General features: G+C 38.4%; 1 long non-coding RNA gene across 1 annotated transcript in view; it reads right to left on the minus strand.

The window, feature by feature from the left end:
- Nucleotides 1–2,666: 2,666 nt before the first annotated feature.
- LOC141371629 (uncharacterized) overlaps nucleotides 2,667–19,857 on the minus strand; it is a 46,156-nt gene continuing 28,965 nt past the window's right edge. The window contains exons 2-3 of the long non-coding RNA XR_012376717.1: nucleotides 5,798–5,941; nucleotides 2,667–2,953 (exon numbers count right to left, since the gene is read on the minus strand). This is a non-coding gene — a long non-coding RNA (uncharacterized lncRNA). The remainder of the gene's footprint in view (nucleotides 2,954–5,797; nucleotides 5,942–19,857) is intronic.

Raw genomic sequence — 19,857 nt, forward strand, 5'->3', positions numbered from 1 at the left:
TATTACTCGATTGGAAGCAGATTTTCCAGGGTGGCTTTTAAAACATGAATAATTTTATGTCCATTCTTTGCTCTAAATCTCCAAATAGTTTCCCTTTATACACCCCTTACTAAGGTCCATAGACTCTACATATTCTGGGCCCTGCTTACCTCTCAGATCTCACCCCCACATTGCTCTCAATTGTTATCTTGCCATTCTTCCAATATGCTAAGATTGCTCTTGCCTCAGGGCCCTTGTTCTAGTAGACATCTCCACCTGGAACATTTTTCCCCCAGATTTGCCAATAGCTGACTCCTTCTCTTCACTCAGGACTCTACTTAAATATTATCTCCTCAGCATGGCCATCTTATCTAAAATAGCTCTCTGCCTCCCCTTCACCATACTTCCTTACACTGCCTTATTTTCCTAATGATTCCTTATTCCTGACATTATATTATATAATTACATACTTATTTGTTTGTTGTATGTTTCCCCTATAAAATAAAGGGAATGACTTTTTCTTATTCACTGCTCTATCTCCAGAGCTTAACAACATTGGCACTAAGTAGGTGCTTATTACATATTTATTGCATGTGTGGTTGGATAGAGGGATGGATATAACCTCAAAGTTAAAGGGTAACAGAGGATCTATATAGGAAGTTAGGTACTCAGTCACATTTCATACAACTCTTGTGTCATCAGCTGACAATAGGTGGCTAGAGAAACATGTTTTTGTAGAAAATGGAAGTTAAAAGTTTGTAATCATCTCCTTGCTTCTTCAGAATTTAAAGGAAATCCACTGCCGAGCAGTCAGAAGATGCAAGTATGAAGATTTGCTCTGATGACCTCCCACCCCTGATTTTTGTTTCTTCTTGTTGTTGTTGCTTCAGCTGTTGTTTCTCTTTCCTTTGTCTGACAAAATCCTCTATCTGGCTTGAAAAGCAAGTTCGCGATCCCATGGCTGGCTGGCTGCATTCATGGTTCTTTCATCTTACATGATATAGGGCTACTTACTTTTTTTTAATTTTATTTATTTATTTGACAGAGAGAGAGACACAGCGAGAGAGGGAACACACGCAGGGGGGAATGGGAGAGGGAGAAGCAGGCTTCCCACTGAGCAGGGAGCCCAATGTGGGGCTTCTCTCTCTGAGAGAGAAGGAGAACATGAGTTCAGGCCCACTGTGTAGAATAACATACTCCTTATTCTTTAGGAATATTTTTCTACTAGATGGACTCACCAGGGGAATTTTCTGAGCAATTTGATTCAAATTACAATCTATTCCTGCAAGTACTTGTAAATACCACAATTCAATAGAGAAGTTTCTATTATAGTCAGTGAGATCGAGGACTGGTATCAATGTTTTATGTGCTGAGAAATCCATACATTTACTCAGAACCTTTTTCTGAAAACCTTGATCATAGCCTGTTTTGCAAGTTTCTGAGAAAGTCATGCACACCTGATGGACATTTGAATAAATCAAATACAATTAAGTCTCCCAATTTCATAGCACTTAATTAATTAATTGTTCCTGCAGAGAACTGTATGCACTTTGTCTGGTCCCTAATGGTTCACAGTTCTAATTGCACATGAATTACCTAGAGATCTTTTTTAAAAATACTAATATCTGGGCTCTCTAGAGAGGAAAAAAAAAAATCTCTGAGGATGGGGCATGGACATTGTACTTCTGAACCCTTGCCCTGAGTCAGGAGATTTTAATGTGGAGCCAGGGGTAAAAATTGCCACTCCTTCACAAACCTTAGCAGGTTGTGTTGGGGGCAAGTCTACCACTCCAGCAAATTCACCCAAACCTGTTCCACACATAGTAGAATTCTTTTCTGAGGTGCCATGTTTACTTGGTTTGGTTGGGTTTGTAAACCCCATAATACTGAGTTTTGAGGAATGTTGTTGACCAGAAGCAAATATAAGGAAACCTTGGGGAATCAGCCATTTTTGGGGAGAGCTGTTTTGTATTTAATGTCATAAAAGTTACCAGCCTTTTTTGCTTTTCCTGCCCAACAATTCATTATGGAATTTAGCAAGAAAGCTGGCCTATTGTGAGGATGGGACATTTTGTTAGCACTTCTGAAACGTAAGAATATCAAAGCAACACAATAATCTCCTTTCCCATGGCCAGTGCAAGGGAGGGACTTTACCCACGACTTTACATGAGAAGTGAATATCAGAGGAAACTTTCTCGTATCAGAGATTATTTCTGCGAGAAAGTTTGTGTTTGTTTGTTTTTATTTATTTCTTCAAGACAAACACAAGAGTTTTCCTTGCCTCTGGCATTTAAGAGAACCCTTTAAATTTCTATCCTAAAACATTGGGCAGTAGGATTTGGAATGTTCTTTTTTCCAGCCTTACTGTAAATGTCCTGTGCTATCAAATGGGGATTTTTCTTAGACTGAAGAAGAGAACATAATCTGATCAGTCCTTATTCCATTGAGGCAGCCAAACAACATATCAGGTTCATGATAGGCTTTTTTGAATTGAATGTGCTGTGCAAAGATGCAAGTGAAATTTGATTTTCTATGTGAACATCTAACAAGGACATTTAGCACCCACTGCTAGTTGGAATTTCACTCTGAATAAGCAATTGTAAAATAAAAAGCAAACACAGATATATATGCCATTTTTGACAAAGAACATTAAAAACGATACTTAAAACATGTCAAGAAAGTTTTATTAATTGGAAAATAAGGAAGGGAGGGAGAGAGGGAGGGAAGGAAGGAGGGCGGGAGGAAGGAAAGAAGGATGAAAGGAAAAGAAAGGGAGGGAGTGCAGAAGAAAGAAAGTCTCAAACGTTGAGAAATTGTCTGTGTAGACTGGCCATACCCACCCTGTGAGGACACTGCGATTGCCAGGAGAATGCACTGTGATGCCGGAGAACACAGGTGTCTGGGAGATCTTAGTTGTGTCTCTAATCATCCATATGACCCAGGGCAGGTCTTTCTTCACCTCTCATGGCCGCACCTTTTGAAAAAGAACAAAATTTCCTTTGAGTTCTGAGATTACCCAAGAAGAGGAACGAGGAAAGAACCTAAAGGCAAAAGAGTAAACTTGATGACAAAAAGTTAGGAAAATGCTAATCAGATTCCAAACAAGTAAGGCAATAGCACATTCTTAGAAAAAGGCATTCTTGAGCTTTCCCTTATCCCTGATGTATTGACGTGAGCAATATTGAGGTATTGAGGTAGCTTAGGTTTATTTAAACAGAACAGCTCTGCTTCGTGCAACTGCACTGCTCATCAGCAGCCCACAGAACCCCAAGAGAGGAACGTTTTGAATATATGGAAAAGAAATTGCAGGAATATAGTCTAGCTTTTTGGCCCTGCAACTAGATTCTCTGATAGTCTCTGGCAATTTTCAGGAATCTGTTTTAGCGAATGGAGGCCACGGCATTTAATTTTAAGGAAGGTAGGAATGAGGGTGCCTGGGTGGCTCAGTTGGTTAAGTGTCTGCCTTTGGCTCGGTCACAATCCCAGGGTCCTGGGATCAAGTCCCGCATCAGGCTCCCTGCGCAGCAGCGAGCCTGCTTCTCCCTCTCCCTCTGCCTGCCACTCCCCCTGCTTGTGCTCTCTCTCTGTCAAATAAATAAATAAAATCTTTAAAAAAGAGAGAGAGAGAAGGTGGGAATGTGTACATTTTCCTTTCTCATTCTACATCAGACCTTCCATGTGAGGTTCTACAATGCTTAAGATTTTTCTCAGTATTAGTAGAATGGCTATAAAATCTAATCATTATTTAAAACCTGCTGTACTGAATAGGTCTGTGCTCTGGGGAAACACATAACATACATACCTGGACACATCCTGCCCCACTGAGGAGAAGCTGTTACCGGCAATGAAGTGCTAAGCTTTCAGTCTTTAGCAAGGATGAAAAACTGCATGCAGCCCAGTCTTTTCATTTGAGATTTAGAAGCTCTTGCAGTAATTAACAAGAGAGCCACTTGACTTAGTGAGATCTATCCTCTTGGGAATTTGGGAAGCTGCCCACAAAAAGCTGGAGCTTTCTGCCCTAGGAGGGGATTACATCCTGATCCTTGGGAGAGACCCTCCCATTTGTCCTTTGAAGTGACTGCTGCTCTGCAGGTGTCAAGCCATCTCTTCTTGGGGCTGGCTTTCAGATTTGGAACTTTCTACTAAGCACTCCCAGCGACCTTTCTCCACGGGTCTTTGGGAAGTTTACATGGTAATCCCTTAAAAGCATTACAGCGATCAGAAGCAGTTCTTAAGGTAAATTGAAGAAGGCTGCCCAGCGCTGTCATCCCTAGCTTCAGTTTTTCTTCAAGGTGAGGCTAGCCCTGCTAAAGCCTTCTCTGCCTTCTCCTTGCCCCTATTCAGACATTTAGTGCCCTGCCTGCCCATTTTCCAGATTTGGTCATTGTTTGTTCAGTGTCCTGTGTCGGAATCTACTGCACCAAAGAGAAGGCCCTAGGAAGTGAGTCCCATGCCTGTGGCCATCTTGGGGAGCTTCCCTAGCTCAGCCTGGGGCTCTGGGACCGGCTACTCCTCCAGGGCCAGTCCCAGCTGGTTCCTTTTTCTGGCCCACCTCTCTCTTCTCAGCAGTCATTCCAACTCCCTCTCAGTCAGCAAAGGGGAATGATAGCCATATTTAGGATATTAGTAAGTGTCTTCCATACTGGCTGGTCATGCCCATCAGTGTTTGGCAGGTGGGGTAGGACAAGGGGCCAAGGAAGGCCACACTGGGACAGGGTATTTTGCTTCTTTCCCTGGCTTTCACTTTTTTTGAAGTTAACTTTGTTGGTTGTGCCCCTTTGATTAGTTGTTTCCAATTTTTAAAATCTTTGTCTTACCACTTTTTAAATTTGTTTTAAAGATTTTATTTATTTATTTTAAAGATCAAGATTTTATTTTTAAGTAATCTCCTTACACAGTATGGGGTATTTCATTTCATAGCAGGGAAGGTAGATTTTTTATGGTTCATCGTCACAATAAAATATTTGTTAACTATTCTTTTTAAGTAATTGTTAAATATTCAAAAAATGGTTTTTTTGTATTTTTTTTTAAGATTTTATTTATTTGACAGAGAGAGAGACAAATGAGAGAGGGAACACAAGCAGGAGTGGGAGACGGAGAAGCAGGCTTCCTGCTGAGCAGGGAGCCTGATGCGGGGCTCGATCCCAGGACCCCAGGATCATGACCTGAGCCGAAGGCAGACGCTTAACGACTGAGCCACCCAGGCGCCCCAAAATGGTTTTTTTTGCTTGTTTGTTTTTGCTAAGAGGCAATTTTATTTAAAGATAAGACTAGTTTGGGTTCAAGTCCTTACTGTGTGATTTTAACAAAACTACGTCACCTCCTTAAGAGTCACTTTTCCTCATCTTTGAGAACTGTGGGTATAATAATACCCTAAGCCCATCGATGTTGTCATGCTTACATGAAGCAATGGTGTCTAGCTTTCAGCAGAATGCCTGATACATGGTAAGGAATCCGTAAATAATAGTGACCATGAAGATGATAAGTGAGGGCACTTTGTGTGGAAGAAGTGACAGAGTTATAATAGAGAAAGAAATCAGTCTGTTGGGAACTTGCAAGTTTGGAGCAGACATGAAAGCAACAAAAGGAAACACTTAAAGATTATAATGATAAACAACAGAAAAGAGCTCAAATAGTATCTATAACCAGTACTGGTCCCATGTTTATACAGAGCCTCACACATTTACATGCTCATTCCCTCATCCATATGCAGTCAACCTGCCTTAGTTTTAGTCTTCAGGAGTGTCCCTGGCTATTTCTGGTGCAGTTAGTTCTATTCCAGATACAGGTCATTCACTCGACTGCACTTTGAACTGACCTTGTAAACAAGCTTCTTTCCCTTCTGTGGTTTCTGTGGTCTTCTATTTTTTAATCTGTTAAAACACTTTGAAGTTCAGCCTTGTGGATTTGACATCCAACTCCCAGTGGAACCTGGTGGTGGTTTCCTATTTCTGGTTTATTGCTAAAGAATGATCAGAAAGAGAAAGCATTAGAGCAAGGTCACTACAATACATTAAGTAAGAAATATATCCATGGTGAACATTTCCAAGGCAAAATAAAGAGGGCTTCCTCTTCAGATGATTTTCTCTCTTAGTCCTGTCTTAGAAAATGAGCTATAATTCTTTGAATTATTTGCCACATTACTTACTTTATCAACCATGATATTTCAATCTTCGCATCTGCTTGTAATTAAAGAAAAGAGTCTCTGAATGTCACAAGGACACTGGAGTATGTGCAGTGGGACTTGTAAGCTGCTACAGGAAGATTTTGGTTAAGTTTCCCTGCTACTTTAAAATCCTCGCCCATAGGCGCCTGGGTGGCTCAGTCGTTAAGCGTCTGCTTTGGGCTCAGGTCATGATCCCGGGGTCCTGGGATCGAGCCCCGCATCGGGCTCCCTGCTCAGCAGGAAGCCTGCTTCTCCCTCTCCCACTCCCCCTGCTCGTGTTCCCTCTCTCGCTGTGTCTCTCTCTGTCAAATAGATAAATAAAATCTTTAAAAAAAAAAAATCCTCGCCCATAGACACAGGAAGCAAACTAACAGTTACCAGAGAGGGCAGAGGGTGGGAGGATAGGTGAAATAGGTGACGGTAACATTAAGTTACAAGTCATGGGGATATAAAGTAGAGCATAGTGAGGATAGTCAATTATACTATAATAACTTTGTATGATGAGAGATGGTAACTAGACTTATTGTGGGGATCCTTTCATAATGTATAAAAATATCAAATCTGTATGATATACACCTCAAGCTATTCAGATATTTATTGTATGTCAATTATACTTTAATTTTTTAAAAAGTGACATAAGTAAATAAATGAAGCCCTGATACTCAAAAAACAAAAACAAAAAAATATCTATTAACACTTTATCCTCCTGAGTGCTGCTAGACCTGCAGGTCTGTGCAGAGCTGCTAACGTGAGTGTCTCTTTGGCAGGATAATGTTCAAACTTTTGAGAATAAAGCCGATCTCCAGAGATTCCAAGTGCAATATGGGAGAAGATGAGAGGGTAGAACTGATTAGTGTGTTCAGACATGCTTAGAAATCTAGGATAAGAATAAGAACAAGATAAGAATAAGAACACACCCAAATGCAGAATGATAGCGTTACCAACAGAAAGATCATTTGGAAAAGTGTTTCTGCTCATGAATGTCCAAGGGAAAGTGTAAAGGTTCCCTTGACAAATAATACTATGGCACATGGTTGAGGCCTTGTGGGCCCACTGTGGGCCAGCACGGCTTCCTAATAGGTTTAGCATGGATACAATCTGTGAAGGTCAAGGGCAAGCAGGCAAAGATGAATATATGGTAGAATGTAGTGAAGACTAAGCTGGTGCCTTAGCAGGGTGTTTGCAGAATGATGCAGGAGTCATCAAAACTATCCCTGGAAACAAACTTCCAGGGCTCTGGGGAGCTGCATATTCAGCCCGGATAGCACCAAATGATTCCTGGGTTTTGGTTGAGAAAGCAAAGAATTCAGTGCAAAAGCACTTGGTAAGCACATCAAGGGAAGAAGATAAAAGGACTTACAAGAAACAGTTTTCTGTGTACATTAAGAACAGTGTAACTCCAGACCTGGTAAGGGAGATGTACAGGAAAGTGCATGCTGCCATATGAGATGAAATCTAAGAGGAAAAAAAAAATCTAAGAAAAAAGTTATTTAAAAAAGGTAGAACCATCCTAATACGTCTCTTGTCCAGAAGAAAAATAGGGTAGCTCAGAAGACAAGCATCCTTAGAGCTCAGATGTATGGTGCAGACAGTTAAACCAAACCATCACAATTTGTAATTTTCTAAGACAATTTTTCAGATTAAGATAATGAACATATCAATCAAGAAAGAAAGATTCCACTAACATGCCAACTACATTCTCCCTCACAAGGACACAATACAAATACATAGAGGAACTTCTGCTACACGGAATAATAGGAATATTTGCAAACCCACAGAATAACTAGCTAAAACCTAAAAGCAGAAGGAAGTAATACTGGGAATTAAGCCTATGGAATCATACTGTTGCTCTTCTAATCTAGTCTTCTTCCTCTAAGCAGGCAGGGCTCCTAAACCATGTAATTATGTGGTGAACAGATGGCATAACACCCTTCAATATAGCTTGTTTATATTTGGTATAAAATGTCTGTAAATGCATTTAATGCCTCCTCTTCTGTTTTTTCGTTGCCTTTAATCCTAGAGCATTGCCAAGTTTTATCTTCTTTCATTCTTTTCTTCAGATACTACATTCATTCACTCACTCATTCATTCATTCATTCAACAAACTTTCAACATATACTAGTGCAGGTCCTGCCGCCCTGAATAACCATGTTATCCACTGAGTGACCCCATGCCCTCTCCTTGATCACAGCTAATTGAGCCAGTGTGACAACTGACCCAAAGGTAGTCAGTTCCTTCATATGCTTCCAGAACTTGTGCCTTGTGAGGTTTGACTAAAAATCGTAAGTGGGGCCAATCTTCCCTAGAAATTTGGATACTTGAACACTTAGCTAATTCGCAAATGGAGGTCAGAAATGTAAGTATCAAGAGTTTCCATGATATAACAGGAGCTGGATCAGCTCCTCTGAATTACGTACAAGCTGAAGAAGAGATAGTTGGAGTTGACAATGGGTCATATACACAGAGTAGCAGAGACCCCATAACCCTGCACCCCTGCACCCCTCAACCCAAAGAGACAGAGTAGCCTTCATTCCTAATAGCTTTATAATTTTGGGTCCCAAGCCTGGTTAAATAGTGGATCCTGTTCCTGGATTTCTATGAGCACCACTCTCTTTTTTATAACCCAAATTCTTGAGCTAGTTTAGTTGTTTCTACCTCTTTCCACTAAAGAACCCTGATTAGAACAATGCCTGATTATCTGATGTCCTGAAAAAAAAAAATGGTTGAGTCTATGAACATCTGAAAGAGACATCTTGGTGCAGGTCAACTGAATGAGTCTTATTAGCTAGCCATGGTCATATTTATAAAGATTGGCATTCTGATCTCTAACAGAAGCAGTCTGTTATGTAGATTCAGTCTATATGTAAAAATTGATGTTAGCCCATCATACTGGTACAGTTTTGAATGCATTGACTATATAATATATGGCAATTTCTGAGTGAAGCCTATTTCACTGGTTATCTCTGAAATATGATGAGTTAGATAAGAAACCAAAATCTCTATGACTGTTCCTATGAATATAGCATTATATATTTAAAACTTCTTCTACACTGTTTCCTTTCCAAAACATAAACTTACAACTTCTGCTAGTTAATCTGTGACGTTATTGTCTTAAACATCTGTTTTGTCCCTCTGTTGTGACATACTTGAAATCCTAAAACATAATCTTTCATCTTTTGAAACCCATTATTATGTCTATTAGGCAATAAATTTGGGCCAAAAAATATCCAGAATAATATAATTCTGTAATATTCTAGTGTAATTTTTCAACTCAAAGAGAGATATATTCATAGTCCAGAAATATCTGGAAGATTCTTTTAAAGAATTAAGCTGTGTTCTTCTTCAATAAGAAGTGACAGTCCTTTAATTGCATGGACATATCAGCAGAATTTTTCTGGAATAAAAAAAAATTACTTATACCAGTGTATGTTTCCTCATGGTAAAAATGGAATTTGTGTGGATTCGAATAGTTATGAGTTAATTGCAGCTCATAAGATACTTTTTAATACATATTTTAAAAAGGAAACATCTTTTGTAATATCAAACAAAGCAGTTAAAAATTTTAATTGGGAAATGCAACCAATTAAGTATTTGCCAGATAGGAAGGAGTTTTTGTAGTCAAGAAAACCACATACTTAAGGAATAGTGTTAATAAAATGTTAAGTCAGAGAAAGCCAAATAAATTGATGGTCACTCTATTGCTGTACTATAATATACAATGTAAATGTGAAGATTCATTTATTTATTTGAGAGAGAGAGAGAGAGAGAGAGCAGGGGCAGGGGGAGGGGCAGAGGGAGAGGGAGCGACAGTCTTAAGCAGACTCTGTGCTGAGCGGGGAGCCTGATGTGGGACTCCATCTCACTACACTGGGATCATGACCTGAGCTGAAACCAAGATGCTTAATGACTGTGCCACCCAGGCACTCCCCCAAACCAGTCTTGAACAAATTGAACAAAGTTGATGGACTTAATACCTGATTTCAAGGATTACTATAGAACTACTGTAATCAAGGTGGTATAGTGCTGGTGTAAGTCTCAATGGAATAATATAGAGAATTCAGAAATAGGCCTATAAATATTTGGTTAATTGATTTTTTTTAAATAAATGAGGAGCTAATTAATTCAATGGGAAAAGAATAGTCTTTTCAACAGATGCTACTGGAGCAATTGCATATCCAAATGGGGAAAAAATGAACCTTATTTCTTACCTTATACCCTACATAAAAATTAACTTAAAATGGAAAATACATCTAAACATGAAAAATCAAAACCATAAAACTTAAAAGAAAGCCTAGGAAAAGTATTCATGACATTGGCATGGCAAAGATTTCTTTGAAGATAAAATGCACAAACCATAATAGTGAAATTGATAAATTGGATTTCATCAAAATAAATACTTCTGCTCTTTGAAGACACCATTAAAAAATGAAATGGGCAAGCCATAAGTGAGAGAATGTGTTCACAATACATATATCTGACAAAAAATATTGTAATCAGAATACATTAAGAACTCTTAATTCTTTCAGAGAACCAGCTCCTAGTTTCATGGATCTGTTCTACTGTTTTGTTTTTATTTCTATATCATTTATTTCTGCTCTAATCTTAATTATTTCCCTTCTTCTGCTGGTTTTAGGCTTTATTTGCTGTTCTTTTTCTAGATCCTTTAGGTGTAAGTTTAAGTTGTGTATTTGAGACTTTTCTTGCTTCTTGAAGTAGGCCTGTATTGCTATATACTTTCCTGTTAGGACTGCCTTTGCTGCATCTCAAAGGTTTTGGACTGTCATGTCTTCATTTACATTTCCTTCCATGTATTTTTTTAATCTCTTCTTTAATTTCCTGGTTAACCCATTCATTCTTTAGTAGGATGTTCTTTAACCTCCATGTATTTGTGGTCTTTCCAAATTTTTTCTTATGGTTGACTTCAAGTTTCATAGCGTTGTGGTCTGAAAATATGCATGGTATGATCTCACCCTTTTTGTACTGGTTGAGGCCTGATTTTGTGACCCAGTATGTTATCCATTCTGGAGAATGTGCCATGTGCGCTTGAAAAGAATGTGTATTCTGCTGCTTTGAACATATGCTCTGAATATATCTGTTAAGACCATCTGATCCAGTGTGCCATTCAAAGCCATTGTTTCCTTGTTGGTATTTTGCTTAGATGATCTTTCCATTGCTGTGAGTGGGGTGTTAAAGTCCCCTACTAATATTATATTATTATCAGTGAGTTTCTTTAAGTTTGTTGTTAGTTGATTTATATATCTTGCTGCTCCCAAGTTGGGGGCATAAATATTTACAACTGTTAGATCTTCATGTTGGATAGACTCCTTTATTATGATATGGTGCCCTTCATCTCTTGTTACCATCTTTGGTTTAAAATCTAGTTTGTCTGGGGTGCCTGGGTGGCTCAGTCAGTTAAGCACCTGCCTTCGGCTCAAAACATGATCTCAGGGTCCTGGGATTGAGCCCTGCATGAGGCTCCCTGCTCAATGGGGAGCCTGCTTCTCCCTCTCTCTCTGCCACTCCCCCTGCTCGTGCTCTTTTGCTCTCTACCAAATAAATAAGTAAAATCTTTAAAAATAAATAAATAAAATCTAGTTTGTCTGATATAAGTATGCCTACTCCGGCTTTCATTTGATGTCCATTAGCATGATGGTTCTCCACCCCCTCATTTTCAGTTTGGAGATGTCTTTGGGTCTAAAATGAGTCTCTTATAAGCAGCATATTGACGGGTCTTGTTTTTTATATCCATTCTGATACCTTATGTCTTTTGATTGGAGCATTTACTCCATTTATATTCAGAGTAATTATTGATAAATATGAATTTATTGCCATTGTATTACCTGTAAAGTCACTGTTCTTGTAGATTGTCTCTGTTCTTTTCTAGTCTTTGTTGCTTTTGGTCTCTCTATCCTGCTCAAAGGGTCCCCTTTAGTATTTCTTGCAGAGCTGGTTTGGTGTTTATGATTTCCTTTAGTTTTTGCTTGTCTTGGAAACTCTTTATCTTTCCTTGTATTCTGAGTGACAGCCTTGCTGGATATACTATTCTTGGCTGCATATTTTTCCCATTCTGCACATTGAATATATCATGCCACTCTTTTCCAGCCTGCCAAGTTTCTGTGGACAGGTCTGCTGCTAACCTTATGCATATAGGTTAAGAACATTTAGTCCCTAACTACTTTGAGAATTTTCTTTATCTTTGTATTTTGCAAGTTTCACTATGATATGTCTTGGTGTTGACCTGTTTTTGTTGATTTTGAGGGGAGTTCTCTATGCCTCTTGGACTAAAATTCAAGAATAAAAAGACAAACAGTTCAATTAAAGGAATAGGCCCAAAATTTGAACAGACATAAAAGAAAATATGTGAGTGACCAATAAACACAAAAACATTTTCAAAATCACTAATCATCAGGGAAATGTAAATTAAAACCACATAAGATGCCACTTTGTACCCCTTAGAATGGCTACAATGAAAAAGAAAATATTGGCAATAATGTGGAGCATCTGGAACCCTCATACATTGCTGGTGGGAATATAAAAATGGTACAACCATTTTGGAAAACTTTGGCAGTCTCTTATAAAATTAAGTACGTACTTACCATAAACCTAGCAATTCTGCTCATAGATATTTATTCAAAAGAAATGAAAATATATGTTCTCACAAAGACTTGAACATGTATGTGTATAGAAGCTTTATTTATAATAATCGATACTTAGAAATAATCCAAATATACATCAACAGATGAATAAACAACTGTGGTGTACCCTACACTAGAATACCATACAACCATCTAAAAGAACAAATTACTGATACATATAACAACATGGATGAACCTCAAAAACATTATGCCAAATTAAAGAAGCTAGAAACAAAAGATTCCATTTATATGAAAGCACAGAAAGAACAAAACTAATCTATGGTGACTGGAAGCAAATCAGTAGTTGCCTTGAGTCCAGCATATGTATATGGGAGGTGAGGGGGAGTAATTGACTGGCAAGATACACAGGGGAGTTTTGGGATTAATAGGACCATTCCATATCTTGATATCTTGATGGTTAAGGTGGTAACATAGGTCTGTACATTGAACAGAAGTATCAAACACAAAGCAAGACTTTTTTAGATGCACCATTTAAGATGAAGACACTAAATTGCAAAAACTAAAACCTGTTTTAGAGATATGGACTTAAAAGACTTTTGACCAAAGTAGTGAAGTTCGTAAGTAAAGTTAAACTATAATTGAGTTCAGCCTAATGACTTATGTATGAGTCAACTGAGAAGGAACATCCAAGTTCCACTGTCCCAACAAGAAATCAATTGATTGATCATCTGGATCTTCTGGCTTCTGTTGTCTGAAGAGGTATTCTTTTTCTTTTTGGTTTGGTAATATTTGTGCAACTCTAGTAAGATATTGAAATTATATTATTAAAACCTTTGGAAGATATCAAAATCAGTATAGTTATAACCCCAGGAAGATAAAAAAATAAGCATAGAAAAAAATAAAGAAGTGACTTTAAACTCATAGTGTTGGTGTTTTGGAATAAATTTATGTATAATTGTATTCATTTACATGTTTGTCTGATTTTTAAATATTTGATTTATAAATATAATCAGCAATGCCAAAACTCTAGTTGTATAGACTGTTTCAGGAAATTTAATTGATCAGAATTTTTATTAATGACTAAATGCTCAGGAAAAAAATTAGTTTTTGCAATTTTTTATTTGAGGAGTTCAATAATTTTATTTATTAAAGGAGTTCAATAATTTTTGCACTCAACAGTGTCAGGTGGTTAAGTATGTCTTTCTTTACATGTTTACAAAATGTGTACAAAACCATATTGCCCCACATAGTATATGTGCTGCTGAAGCAAACAGCCATATTGCCACAATTAAAGAACTACTATACTCATGGCTCCACGTGAAGCATCTAAGAATCTGAAGTTTCCAGTATGTTCCTAGGAAAGGTCTTGTCATTTGCATTTGTTAGGCTCATTCCAATTTCAAGAAACAGAAAAAGTTCAGGTAAACAGAGAAATGAGGAATTCTAAGCAACTTCTTAATACTTCTAGGGCGGAAATATACAGCTATAATCTGACCAAGAATGTGGCCACTCTGTTGTCATAGTTGGGGCTTGCCTGGAATGCAAATCTGAGCAAAGATAAGGGGAAAGTGATTTATTTCGGAAGTGCTTTTAGGAGAAACCAGTGAGGGAGTGGGAGAAGCAGGATAGGGAAGGCAGAGAGGCCAAGTTACAGGATGATTGGAGCCTGATTTCAAGGGCGTTTCTGGGATATAAATCACTCTTCAGAGTTTGTACTTTCCTGAGGTGTAGGAAGTGGGCTTTTATACCTCACCTCAGTCAGCATTGGCTAAAAGACAAGAATGGGAAAGGGAATTGGGAAAGAAAAGAACGGAAAATTTCAGTCCTTCTGTTCATGCAAGGCAGCTCCTGGGGCTCCTGTGTCCACGGGCGGTTGTAAGGGCCCGTCGTTAGGAGCAAAGCACAGAAGACAGGTTGAGCTCACAGGGTTAGTGAAAGGAAAGCAAGGGGATCTGGGTGGGGTGGTGACAGTGTCCATTATACTTGTGCAGTCTAATAATGTGTCACCCTTTCAATCCAGTATTCTCCAATATTAGGAGAGTTGCTAAGAATTACTTGGAGAAAAAGTAGAGAGGATGGACTTCAGTGGCAGGGCTTAATCTCTACAGTTTTCCCAAGAAATTAAAATCTGACCCCAAATGCAAAATTCACTCAGGAAAGAGAAACAGCCCCCAAAATGAAAACCTACAGCAAATGAAACTTATCCTTTTTAGAAGGCAGTTTAGGAATCATGTATTATATATCTCTTTAGGTGGATCTCATCTCTACCTCAAACATTTTTTTTCAAGATATCCTTCCAACCACATCATAATACTCTTTAAAAGAGAAGTTTTAGTAAGCACTACATTTACATTCTCAGGGCTATTTTAGTAGCTCTTGTAGATTGGTGCCATTTGTGACTTCTCGATTGGTCTCCCTTCATCCAACTCAATATAGCAAGCCCCAAAGTGAACTGGAACAATAGGTCGTCCTCTATTGGACATTAGTATTCATGCCCCATAGCTAACTCTCCCATCTCCTTCAAGTGTTTTCTCAGGTATCTTCTTCTTTTTAAAATATTTTTTTATTTATTTGTTTGTTTGTTTATTTATTTATTTATTTATTTTGAGAGAGAGAGAGAGAGTGCAAGTAGGAGGAGGGGCAAAGGGGGAGGAAGAGAGAGAATCTCAAGCAGACTCTGCACTGAGGGCAGAGCCCAACTTGGGGCTTAATACATGACCCTGAGACCATGACCTGAGCTGAAATCAAGAGTCAGATGCTTAAAGGACTGAACCACCCAGTTGCCCTGCTCAAATATCATCTTTTTGGAAATTTAAATTCAATTAATTAACATATAGTATATTACTAGTTTCAGAAGTAGAGTTCAATGATTCATCGGTTGTATATAACACCCAGTGCTCATTACATCATATGCCATCCTTAATGCCCATCACCCAGTTACCCCATCCTCCCACCCCACGGCTCCTCCAGTAACCCTCATTTTGTTTCCTATGATTAAGAGTCTCTTATGGTTTGTCTCCCTCTCTGATTTCATCTTATTTGCTATGCTCCTGTTTTGTTTCTTAAATTCCACATATGAGTGAAATCATATGATAATTATCTTTCTTTGATTGACTTATTTGCTTAGCATAATACCCTCTAGTTCCATCCATGTCATTGCAAATGGCAAGATTTCATTTTTTGATGGCTGAGTAATATTCCATTGCGTATATATACCACCTCTTCTTTATCCATTCATCCATTGATGGACATATGGGCTCTTTCCATAGTTTGGCTATTGTGGACATTGCTGCTATAAACATTGGGGTGCATGTGCCCCACTCAAATATCTTCTTAATGACACCTGCTCTTAGCTCTATTTTAAAATTTGTTATGTGTTTCTTATCACAATAAAAAATAATTTGGGAAAGAAAATATCAGATAGCAAGCCCCCATCTACCACCACTACCAAATCTCTTAATCCCTTTGCCAAGCTTTACCATTTTTGTTCACAGTGCTCTTACCACCTTCTAACCTATTATTATCTATTACATCAACATCTTATTGTCTGTTCTCCTCTCCCACTAAAATGAAACTACATGAATTTAAGACTTCATTTATTTTATACACTAGTGTGTCCCAAGAACCTAGAACAGTACCCAACACATAGTAGGTGCTCAAAAAATCTTTACTGCTTCAGCAATCCTACAGTTTAAGTGACCCACATAAACTACTGTTCTCTAAGGAGCATGAGTCCTTCCATCTCTGCCTTAGTGTCAGCCAGTCTCACAATTTAGCCTCAGCTTCTATCCCTGACTCTATTATCTCTTTCTCTCTCTGTCTCTCTCTCTCTCTTCCCCCCCCTTCCCTCTCTAATTCCTAAAACAAGAATAACCTGATTAGGTCTGATCAGTTACCATCCGGTCAAGAATATCTCTGTGGGGCTTCCTAGGCTATAGATCCATGATCCAGTCAACTATTGCTGCTATAGCAGAACTTTAAGACATGAAACCTGACAACTTCTGAATTTTAGGAACAGTTCATTTTCTCCTTATTCTAAATGAGGTCAGTGGGAAAAGATGATATGCGGGCTGTGCCTCAAACATGCATTTCAATAAAAAAAATATATGTAACTATATATGAATGTGAGTTGACGACCTCGGGGCTCTGGCTCTCTGTCAGCTGGCTCCCAAAATCACCTCTTTTGGGAACCTTTGAGAGAAATCCTATCTATGACAGACTTGCTGGCAAGGAAAAACAGCACAGATGAGAGACCTGGAGTTTAATGGCGAACTATGATCATATTTAAGTAAATGTGTTTATAGGTTATAGTCCGAACATGAGAATAAACGGAGATGTGGATATAGTGATTCCTTTGACTTCCATAGTCCACAAAATTTAGAAAGAAGAAGCAATTTTATGTTGCAGAAAGAACTGGACACTCGTGTTCTCATCTAGCTTCTTCCTGTAAGAAATTAATTGGCAGTGGCTAAATCACGTAACCTTTCCAGAACCCCGTCTTCACATCTATAAAACAGTGAGGTTGGCCTAGAGAACCTGCTGGGCGCGCCAGCTTAGAGTCATAGCGACCGTCACTTAGAATCCTGCATTCAAAGCGTATGGATGAACATTATGCTAAGTTCCCCAAATATATGCGCTATTCAGTACATTTTCCACAGAGAAAATTTTGAAACTACTACTGGCATTTTAAAGTTAAAAATTCCCTATTCAGGCAGAAACTAAACAGTAAAAAAATGTTTAGAAAATTCATCTTTTATTCATTATTTGGGATTGTTTTATGCCATGTGGACAATTTTAGCCACTTAACAATGGTACTTTTTGACTCCATAACATATTAAATGTAGTACTAATGCACTGTCATACTAAGTGGCCAAGGGCCACAGATAACCCTGCTAATACAAGCTTCCTGCATTACAGTGAGAAATGTGGATTGCAGAGCACGATGCACCAGGGATAGGATGCAGACCCAGAACTAGTATGACTGTTTGTGTCACTTTTTTTTTTAAAGATTTTATTGTTTTATTTGATAGAGAGAGACACAGTGAAAGAGCGAACACAAGCAGGGGGAATGGGAGAGGGAGAAGCAGGCTTCCCGCTGAGCAGGGAGCCCAATGTGGGGCTCGATCCCAGGACCCTGGGAGCATGACCTGAGTGGAAGGCAGACGCTTAATAACTGAGCCACCCAGGCGCCCTGTTTGTGTCACTTTATAACAGCTTTCAGGCTTTTAACAAGAATCCTGTCACATGAGCCCTTTAGTGCTAACAGACTTTGTTCAGTGGCTATTATTGAACTGCATTTTGCCCAGCATATCAGTAAAATATCCAAAAGTATATCTAATCTTTCCTTTGTAAAATTTTCCGTCCTTTTGAGTCTTTCTCTAGGGTTGGACCGAATGTGCACTCTGCGAACTCGTCATAACTCTAGTGTTCTGAAAATACAATGGTGTGTTTCCAGCCTTCAATAAATACTAGAATGGTAGAATACAAACTTGGTGCCCATCTTGTCTAACTCCATCATTTAACATGCAGACGACTTTTTAGATAAAGTGACACGTTATAATGTTATTTTTTTAAGAGCCTACAGTAAACAAATGCTGGTGCAGTCTTTATATGTGCCTGACCCTGTTTTAAGGGTTTTACATGTTTTAATACATTTAATCTGCCCTCCAGTCTGACCTTTGACAATCCCGTGATGTGCATACTATTTATACCCTCATTTTAGATATGAGGAAATAGAAGAAAAAGAGGCTGAGTAACTTGGTCAATATCACATGAGTAGTAGGAGAGGGCCAGTATTTGAATCCAAGCAATCTGATTCCACGTGTAAATATATATGTGTGTATCAAAAGGGAAATAGAACCCCAACAAAAAGAGGCTTTTTACTAACATTTAAACACATAAGTATTCATATTTCAGTCAGTTTGCACTTCTGTAACAAAGGTAACAATGTGTTTTCTTGGGCGAGTGTTTTGTTGTTGTTGGATCATGAAAGTCGTGCTGGAAGATATGTAGTGGGTCTGAATGTAACAGCAGCATGGCATGCTAGGAGCTCAGCTTAGATTTGCGGTACGCTCATTACATGTCCCATTACATAGAGGTATAGGTAGCTAACTTTGTGGGTTTTAGTAAGACTAATCATAAAGGTTTACAGTGCTCTAGAGTTCACTAAATGAATTTAACATAAGGAATATGCTCTTTGGCACAAAGTGAAAGGATGTAAACTTTCAGTATGATTCAAAGGAATAAGAGGAAACAAATCCTGAAACTTCTTATAAGGTTTTGAAAAAAGAATAATCAGGAAGCCATAATCAAGCATGTAAAACCTCTTTTATACAAGCTGACCTGCAGGACAGGATCAGTTCAAACTCTTTAACCTTCTAACAGGAAAGAGTTTCCCCTCAATTTCTTCCCTTTTCAACATCAACACATTGATGCCTGTCATTGTTTTTACAGCTTTTATCAAGCTCCTACTGCTTCTAGGTACCTGACATATATTATTTCTGATCCTAACACATTCCTGCAAATTAAGTATTACTATTTTCATTTACAGTTTAAAAACCTAAAGTTCTGAGACAAAATAACTTGCCCAAGGTTATAGCATCACTCATCAGGATGATAGAGATGAGTTTAAGTTTATCATTATTAATACTAAAACCAAACTCTGCTCAGTGCATGCCATGTGCCAAGCATTGTGCCAGTTATTTCACACTGCCCATCTTATTTATTTCTCACAATAACTCTATAAAATATATATAGTATATATAGGTGCTATTATTCCTACTCTACTATGAAGGGTGGTAGACTGAATAATTACACCCCTCCTCCAAAGATGTCAGTGGTCAAATCCCCAGGACCTGTGAATATGTTATCTCACACTTTGCAGATGTGATCAGTTAAGGGTCTTAAGATGGGAAACCTCTACTGGATTATCAAGGGTGGCCCCCATGTAAATCAGAAGCATCCTTGTAAGAGGGAAGTACAGAGAGATTTGACAGTAGAAGAGGATTGTCTGCGTGATGCAGCATGAGAAACATTCAGCTAACCATTGCTGACTTTGAAGATGGCAGAAGGGGCTACTAGCCAAGGCATCCAGGTGGCCTTTAGAAATTAGAAATG

The sequence above is a fragment of the Callorhinus ursinus genome, unplaced genomic scaffold (assembly GCF_003265705.2).
Source record: "Callorhinus ursinus isolate GAN/ISIS: 27379988/994484 unplaced genomic scaffold, GSC_fseal_2.0 scaffold3, whole genome shotgun sequence".
Lineage (NCBI taxonomy): Eukaryota > Metazoa > Chordata > Mammalia > Carnivora > Otariidae > Callorhinus > Callorhinus ursinus.